The sequence below is a fragment of the Frankliniella occidentalis genome, unplaced genomic scaffold (assembly GCF_000697945.3).
Source record: "Frankliniella occidentalis isolate FOCC.00 unplaced genomic scaffold, Focc_3.1 Scaffold35, whole genome shotgun sequence".
NCBI classification, from domain to species: Eukaryota; Metazoa; Arthropoda; class Insecta; order Thysanoptera; family Thripidae; genus Frankliniella; species Frankliniella occidentalis.
Genome location: NW_026267165.1, coordinates 803,157 through 812,247, shown reverse-complemented (window position 1 = coordinate 812,247; position 9,091 = coordinate 803,157). Strand labels below are relative to the sequence as shown.

The window sequence follows — 9,091 nt, the reverse complement described above, 5'->3', positions numbered from 1 at the left end:
GAGAGAGAGAGAGAGAGAGAGAGACGAGCGACGCCCAAAGGCCAGGCCGGAGAGCGTCGCGAGTAAGTGTCTTCATTTGGGGACCCGCGGGGGTCCCTCGCCTCGCGCCCGCCGTTATGCTAGCGCCCCGGCCCACGCCGGCGCTGTAACCTGCGGGAGTGCGTGCGTCACGTCGTTTCGCAGTGTACGAGAAGACGCGCCGCGCGCCGGGGCGCCTCAGAACGCGCCCCGTAAATTTCCTTATTATTTGAGGAGAGTGACGCATGGGGCCCTTCTCAGCGCCACCCAAACAACTAAATGTGAGGAGAGAAGGGGGTTTCATCGCGTCAGGACAACACCGGTATCGCTGTCAGGTCGAACCCCCCGGTCCGGTACTCACACGCGGGAGAGAGGGAGAGAAGGGAGAGAGACACAGTGAGGGGGGCGGTGGCGGCCCCGGCCCACACGCTCGGCCCGTGGCGAGCACGCTCGTCGTCCGTGGCTGCCCCGCGGCCCTAACGCCCTTCACCAGCCACGCCGAGTCCCTTCCGAACGAGAAATGAGCCTTGTATTTCCCGGGCATCGTGCAAGTGTGGTGATGTATGTGGACGCGTCGACAGCGCTGACTTATTTGTTTTAGCGGCCCGGGCGCCTTATTTTATATCTCGGGATCCCCCACTCACGCGTCCCTCCTCCTCTCCTTCTGTCTCTCTACCTCCGATATACAAATTTAAAAACTCGTACGCGGGGCAGGTGAAGGCTGGTCGTAGTAGTTAGTTGCTGGCGTCTCTGGGCTCTGCTCCCAAACGGGACAAATCGACGAGAAACCCGACGCGGCCGCGTGAAGCGCCCGGCGGGCCCGGCGTGCGCACGCTTATGACAGGCAGGTGGTGTGGTGGTATGCAGTGATGCATGCACCAGAGTCCGTGCGGACGCGGGCTGATGGCCCACACCAAAATAGTTGTGTTTCCCAAGGTGTTGCGAACATGGCCTTGCACTCAGCTTGAAAAAAAGATTATTAGAAATGTTGAGTTTCACCTTCCAGGCCACTGGTAAAACAAAGGTTAAAAATCACGCCTTTTAAAGGCGTTAACGTTTTAATTTTTTCGAAATATTTTCTGCTGAAGCAAACCAAAGTTTTGTAGGACTAATATTTACGCACTCAGCTCAAAATTCCACTTCGAACGAGCCTACATGTGATGTGTGTCTGAAGAACGGTGAAAGAAGTAACTGACCCCCAGGAATCTGCTCAATTCCTTTCATTTGGGACTTAAATCCTATCATATGTACGCTTGATCAAAGTGGAATTTTGAGCTGAATGCGAAAATGTAAGTTCTACAAACCTTGGTTTGCTTCATCAGAAAATATTTGGGAAAAACTAAAACGTTAACACCCTTTTAACCTGAACGCCCCTAGAAAGGTGTTAATTCACACCTTTGTTTTACCAGTGGTGTACTTTCGCAAATTTTCTTTTTGTCGTGTAAGAGAAATCAATCATCTTTAATAACTCTGCTCTATTTTTCAACAAAAGTTCTACAATTCCAAGAAGCAAAGCAGCTACATGGGAAGTATGTGAATGTAGGTGGGCGAATTTCGATTCAGACACCTGTGCTAGTAAAGGTGTATACTGCAAGTTTCTTACGAACAACTGCTCTTTATAGCGTACAAGGCATTTGGACCGCATTTATTATAAAAACAAATTGTTTGAGACTATGGTTTGGATTTACAACCGTTCGTAATACGAACCGGGGCTGTTTGCCCCGAGGAATGGTTCACTCCTAAATTAGGTGTACAAATTTCAAGAATTGAATTTCAATTAGCTTGAATTGGCTTGAATTAAATTTGAATTGGACTGAATTGGTTGAATTGGTCCGAATTATTGCGATTTTATATGTTACTGAATTAGCGTGAATTGGTTTGAATTGACTTGAATTAAATGTACATTGTCTTGAATTTGATTGAATTACTTGAATTAGTTTTGAATTAGGGGTGATCACTTGGCAGGGGAGTTGTCCACCCCTCGGTTTGCCCAGTTTGCCGATTCCTTGTAATACGAACACTGCTGTTTGTAAGGAACTAAGAGTGTTAGCTTCCTTTGAAATTTCACTCACCTACCCACAAGTGTACGAAAGGAGATTCACACGCGCGTAAAGTGTGTGTCATCCCGTCCACTTGGGTCTCTTGCGTACCAACAGATTTGTGGCACACGGGGGCAACAGACGCACGGGGCCCCGCCGCCCTTCCGAGGCCCGCATAGCGGCGGCATCAGGTGAGTTATTGTCAAAAATATAAAGCGACAGTGGCGAGACACATTAAAGTGGCTCTCCACGGTCCCAAAACCAATAACCGCTTAAATACCCCAATAAAGGGGCAACACATTCCAGCCAGCCTCGGAGGACGGCCGCGTTGTCGTCTCCGTCGCACTCATTAGGGGTCCCATCCCTTTCGTGCGACGAAGACGGAATGACAGAGATATTACGGGGAGGCCATGCTCGTAGCAAACGAGCGAGCGAGAAAAACGACTGGAGGAGGAGGGGGCCTGGGGCTGGGCCTCTGCCGGTAGCGCCGCAGGGGGGCAGCGAGGCTTTATTCAAATGTTCGGATAAACCACCTCCTCGTTGTCGCTCTCCTCGGAGTAAAGGAGAGGGAGGAGGGGGGCGGAGGGACAAGCGCCAAAAGATAAACTGGACAATGAAGTTATAACAGTCGGACTGACGCTGGTACAAGTTGGGGCTCTGGAGTAGGGCCGTTTCAAAATGTGTCACATTTCGAATGGCCCTTCTTCTTCGGGTCGTTTAGGGACCGCGCCTCCCAGCTTAGGGAAATAAAGATCCCTCATGAGCCCAAGACGATTTGATGAGGCGGTAATTCCATTGATGGGGCGAGCATCGGACGACACCGAGCCACGCACACAAAATATGGAAGATCGGTTCGTTTTTAGAGGATTCGAGAGAACAAAGAGGATACCGCGCCTTGGGCCGCGGCGCTGTTCGGAGCGCGTATCAGAGAGAGAGAGAGAGAGAGAGAGAGAGAGAGAGAGAGAGAGGTGAGCGCCTGTATAAGCAGGGGGATGCAATCTGAGTTACTCTGACCGCGCACCGCCCCGACAGGCGGCGCCAACCCCGTTCCGGAAACAGCCACTCGTGTTCCCACGTGTTTCCGACGGATAGCGCGCGCGTGCTAAACACTTAGGGTGGTGGTGCTGAGACCATCTGATAGGCGTTTACACCCCTAAACAACATAATCAACCCCTCGCACGACACGCGGAGGTGAAAGGGGCGAGGATGGGCGGGTCGGGGGATGAGGGGGAGGAAGGGAGAGGGGTTCTGGGAGATTCAACCGATAGGCAAACCGCTATAAGCTCGGTCCGGAGAAGAGAAGCAAAGGGGAGAAGCACTTCCGCAAAACAAGCGGAAAAAAATGGCAGCCTTCGTGTAGAAATGTAAACACTGGCTGATCAACGAAATGTGAGATTGCTATTACTGTTTACGCTGAGTAAAATATAGTCCTAGGTCAACAATATATTTTGTTAATGAAAATTAAATGGAAAAAAATGTTGTAAATTGATGACACATCAAACTTGCTCGTCGATGAATTCCAGGTCGATGCATGATGCTTGTAATTTTACAATTTTGAACTGTAGTTTAACGATAGGCGCCAAAGGAAATTTTTCCCGTTAAACCTACAAGCATTTTTCCCAGTGTAAAAATAAAAAAAGCAAAAGCAGGGTGATTCAGATTTACTAATGTGGAGCACTCTGTCCTACATTAGCCAAGGTGTTTGTTACAGCAGTCTCATACATGAGGTAAGTGTAAGCTAAACCAATCAATGGCAAGGGAAAACTTATTTTTAATACAATTGTATTTTAGTTGATTTAAATCATCACCGTGCAATCTAAGTAGGGAAACTATAAGGGCAAGTCAAAATCGATGCTGTCGTACCCTCACTCCCAGCATATACCCACTCACTCGTCCACGAAGTGGACGCACTAACGCCTGCATTTGAACAGACAGGTATCGTGCGACCCCACCGCATAAAAATAAGTGAGGAGGCCCCCACTGGGCGGGTCCCATACTCCATGCAGCCCACTGGCCGGGGCCGGGGCCTCACCACAACAAAGTAACGATCTGTATTATGACGCGGGCCGGGCTCACAGCGAACAGGTATTTGAGTGTGTAAACATATAGCGCTCGCTCACTCACTGCCCGCCGCGCGCGAGAGCGAGCGAGAGCGCCGGCCGCGGACAGAGAGGATAAGGGTGATAATAAGGTACTTACGGACTCGCATGTAAATTTCAGTGTGCTGGCGTTGAAGTTGAAGTGAAGGCAGCAGCCTCGGCAAGAAGAGGGGCTCCGGGGGAGATAAATGTCCTCTAGCGCGCCCAGAAAACCTCGGAATAGCGCCTGTTCACAAGAGGGTGGGTGAATGCATGCTTCATGGACTTGATTCATTGGTTTTTAGTGTGACTAATATGTTAATAAAATCAGCATGCAGACTTTGCATAATTTTAAGGAAAGAGAAAGTAAAATAAAATATTGATTTCGGCAACTGCTCCAAGCACTTTCGCGTTTACACAATTTATCCCACCTATGTCTTTTGTAAAGGAAATCTTATATTTTTTTTTCAAACATGACTCTCGACCCTCGACCCCACCACGGGGATGTTTAGAAGGCTAATGCTCGAAACCACAAGGCAAGGCAGGCTGCGGTGGCGACATACCAGCGGCACTAACATACCGACGGTCGGGGGCCGCACGTAAAGGATCCGCATGCTACAAAACTAACATATTTAAGGTAGTACGAGCGCTTCAGTCTAGTCAGCCTAGAGACTAAACTTGCAACAACTTTCTAGACAATTTTAAATAAGTTTAAACCGTTGCTAAAATTGTATGTATTTAAATTAAGTTGATTCGCATCTTCTCCTGACACATTTGAGAAATATGTGTGCAAATTTAAAATAGTTTGACTTTGGACGAGCGAGGCAGACGACGAGGCCGGCCCCTAACCTCTCCGTCCACATCCAACGTCATATAACAAAATACAGACCTATGTCGTTCATTTTCCTTCACTACAATGGCGCGATTATCGCAGCAGAATCGCATGAGTATGCACAGAATAAACGTCACGTGTCCAAAAGTTAAATACAATAAACATAAAATATCAACACGGGTAACGCCGTCAGTGGCCGTATGAAAAATTTCGAGGTTAACGTCGACGCCATTTCGACTGTGAATAAAATATCAACTTATAACTCTAAATATCTTTTTCAGATGAACGGCAAGGTGGTGTTATCAATGTGTCATTGCATTCATAATTTAATAATGTATCTATTTCAACCAGTTTGCGGAAATACTCACATTTCTTTCTTAATTAATTTTCGAATTGCCCGTGACCAAGACACTCTCTCCCATAAGACTCCGGGTAAAATCGGAGGAATTTCAATCGACGAAATCTTTCTTATAGTATCGGTAACCCCAGAATAATTTGTAACCAATCGGTGTGAAATTTTTCAAAGTACCCCCGGTTTTTGTTTCCATTTTCAGACACATTTAATTTCACCACGCTCGTACTACCTTAAAGCTAAGAATACACCAAAAGGGGCTCGTTTAAACTAAAAATTACAGCTTACTTGGGGTGGAGTGTTGGGTTAAATTTTCCGGAGACTTTACTTGAACTTTGGAGCTCGGGTGTCATGGAAAACACTTTATAAAAACTATCAAATGCGCATAAAAAGCGGCCATTAAGCCCAAAACTCAGACGCTAAATGCCATTAAGCCAAAAACTCACGCGCTGCTAAATGTGTATGTTTTTGTGCAAACTTCCGTCCGCGAATCTAAACCAAAGTTTGGTTTCATAGAAATTCATCCGAAACCTCTTTCAACCTTCACTGTCCATAATGCGAACGTTTGACTCCTCTATTGTTAACAAAAAGTCGCGTTACACTGAAAACGGTCATCTATCCACACGGTAAAAACAATGTCTCTTTTTTTGAGGGAAAAGGTAAAACTTTGAGGAACTGCAATGTTTGAGGAAGAGTCCTCCAATCTCACCTCAGATTTTAAAGAATCTTCTCAAAAAATGAGTAAAAATCCCACTTTTTGAGGAGACTTCCTCGAAATCTAATGTCAAACCAGGGGAGTTCCTCAAAGTTTTCCCCTTTCCCTCAAAAAATGAGATATTGCTTATACCGTGCAGAGCTACACTGCTCCGCGTCCTCGAGCCGTATATGTAGAACTTGAGGGATTCTAGACAAAAAAATTGTATCCGCGGTTGGTAAGACAAACGTTATTTCATCGAGCGGTTTGAGGGGTGCGCGAGCTGTCGCACTCACGCCTCGCGCCCCACACGGCGCGAACGTGCGGTGGCGTGCCTTGCCTTCGTCACCAAATACCGCGGGCCTCACCGCGGGCCTCACCGCGGGGCTGCGCCATAGGCGGCTGCTGCGCGGCGGCCGCGCGGCGTGACGGGGTAGCCGCCGGGTGGCCACCTCGGTAACGATGATGAATGGTCGCTATGATCCCCATGATATGTAGAGCGGCGCGGAGCTGCGCTCGGGGGAGGACCCGCCGCACAGACGGCAGACCTGCAAACGATCGTTACACCGCCTGTCCTCAATCATCATGTAGCATGTTATCATCGCCCAAAAATCGCACCACGCAAGGAAAAAATAAATAAATTACAGGTAAAGTTTGTCTTTTTTCTTGAAAGCGCGCAGAGAATACTGTGGAGAGGATTAAGCAGGCTGTTAATAACATTAGCTTGACCATGTGCCGTGCCTTGCTATATTATAAATTCACACTGTCGTCGGTTTTTTCGTTGGGCCGGATTTCCGCCTCCTCCGGTGTGGGCCTCCCCCGCCGCTGCTGCTGTTTCCCCAATTTACGACTAATAAGCAACGATCCGTCATGGGAGCGGTCACGTGATAACAAGAGATCACCAGAAGAAGAGAGAGGGAGAGAGAGAGAGCGAGGCACGCCTCAGTGACGCGATGGGATGTGAGAGGTCCACGACTGCCTCCGCCCCACTCGCTCGCTCTCACTCCGTCGTGCGCCCCAGCTCCACAGCAGAGCGACAAGGACAGACAGCGGGGCCTTTCACCAAGACTGCCAAACACACCTTGGTCGCCCAATTAGGGTCCACCTGGGCGGGGCGGTGTGGCCGGGGTGGTCCCGCAGCACGTGGTGTGTGTGTGTGTGTGTGTGTGTGTGTGTACAGGCGCGCGCGTGTTGTGTGCACGCGTCAAAAAACATATCCTGCTCGCCTCTCTGCACCAGGCGAGAGACCACAACATTTTAATCGGTTTTAAACGCACGAAGCTGCACTGAAGCAACAATGTTGTTGCTCTTCAAAATTTAAATTCAAACTCTTCGGATTTCAAAAATGGTGAACAAATAATTGTTTAAGCGGCCTTTAAAATATGTTTGGTCTGTTGCGGACTTCGAAGTCCGAAACGTGTCCCCAACACATCATATGTGATGTGACTACCATTTTATAATGCAAATGCAACCCCTACTCAAGACTGCAACCCTTAAACAAACAAGGTACAATATGACTACTGACTACAACCCTTCAACAAGACACATATGACTACAACCCTTAAACAAGGTACATATGACTACAACCCTTAAACAAGGTACATATGACTACAACCCTTAAACAAGGTACATGACCACAACCCTCCAACAAGGTGCCCCGCACCACACCAGCCTGGGAGGCCCTCGGCTCCCCCGCACGCCGCCGGCGCGTCCCCTCGGACTGTCACGACCGCCGGCCCGACAGCTTCATTTTGTTCCGTTGTCCTTCTGTGTCATTTGCCCCGATAGCATCTCGACACGGCCCGATCGCCCGCCCGGGACGCTCGTTATAAATATATTATATTAGAGCAGGGCGCCGTGTCCCCAAAAAGTACCATCATAATAATGAAATTCAAATCGGGCGCGCCTAATGAGCCGGAGCCAGAGCATTCCCGTCCTATGGCGCCTCGGGATGCTGCTGAGGCGGATCCGACTGCTCGACGGCAGCGGATCCAAACGCGTGCATGTGGCTGTTCATTTGGGGCTTCGAACGTCAACGCCACTTATTGGAGCTTTGCATGTGAATCAAGTAAACACAGATTAGTCGCAGTTCTGTGATACCTTACATCTTACAATAAGAGTACACACGAGTTTACGTAATTTTACAATGTCTTGTTTTTCTAACTAATATGTTTCGTGAAATCGAGGTTTTTGTTGTTATGGTTCGACAGCCGAGATTATGGACAAAGATTTGTCCAGCATTGTTCCGACACTCTGACACTCGCAAACATCGTCGCCTTATCGTCTGCAGGTGAGTGCATAAAAAACGTAGGTAGCAGTATGCGAGCAGACGGGGGCGGGGCAGTCGCAGGCGGACCAGCGGGCGAGCCAGCGAGCGGGCGCACCGACAACCGAGATGAATCTCCTGTCTAATAGCACCCGCAATTATCGCTTTGCGTTATGCCCCCCGCGCCCGGGGCGACGGGTCGGGCTGGCGGGGCGGGCGGCACCGGGGGTGGGTCTTGTCAATCGCGCAGGTAGACCCTAAAAAGCGATACATGTGTATCTGTCGATGCCGACGGCCGACGGCCCCGCCGGGCCCAGCCAACCGCCAACATCCCCAAACTGACGTACGGGACAGTCTTCTGACCGGGGCGCCGGAAAACCAAAGTTGTGCCTTTTCAAGCTGCTGCTACAGAAAGAAAATGTTTATACAAAACGTATTTGCGACCGACCGGAAGCACTACGGTCCTATTGTACCCTTAAAAGGGCAACAGATTTGTTGAAAGAGCGTTTGTATTTTAGAGCATTTCAAGCGGTTTTTGACAGCACTAATAGAGGAAACCGAGGGGAAACTTTTGCCCGTTTGGACCTCGCCAAGGCAGGCGACTTTTTCCGACATTCAGAATTTCTAGTCGTGTCCAGTGCTCTATCCAGGCAAAGAAACGTCCATAGCAGAAGCACACGAGTGAGTACTTTGTGAACCATCGCCTCTACGCCCGCGAGCCCCCCTGAACATAACAACCTTGCAGTAGTAGAAGTACGGCACACACACACACACGCGCGGCTAACGCGGCGCGCTGTTAGGAATGGTAATGG

The 9,091-nt window shown here is 49.1% G+C and overlaps 1 protein-coding gene across 3 annotated transcripts in view; it reads right to left on the bottom strand.

Annotated features, from left to right (window-relative positions):
* The window catches only part of LOC113202376 (zinc finger protein 239-like), a 58,253-nt gene that overhangs the window by 26,616 nt on the left and 22,546 nt on the right, over positions 1–9,091 (bottom strand). Inside the window, exon 2 of one of the 3 annotated variants that reach the window (XM_026416563.2) lies at positions 4,257–4,382. The exons of the other annotated variants lie outside the window; for them this stretch is intronic. The gene's annotated coding sequence lies outside the window, so the exon portion shown is untranslated. The remainder of the gene's footprint in view (positions 1–4,256; positions 4,383–9,091) is intronic. 3 annotated transcript variants of the gene reach the window in all.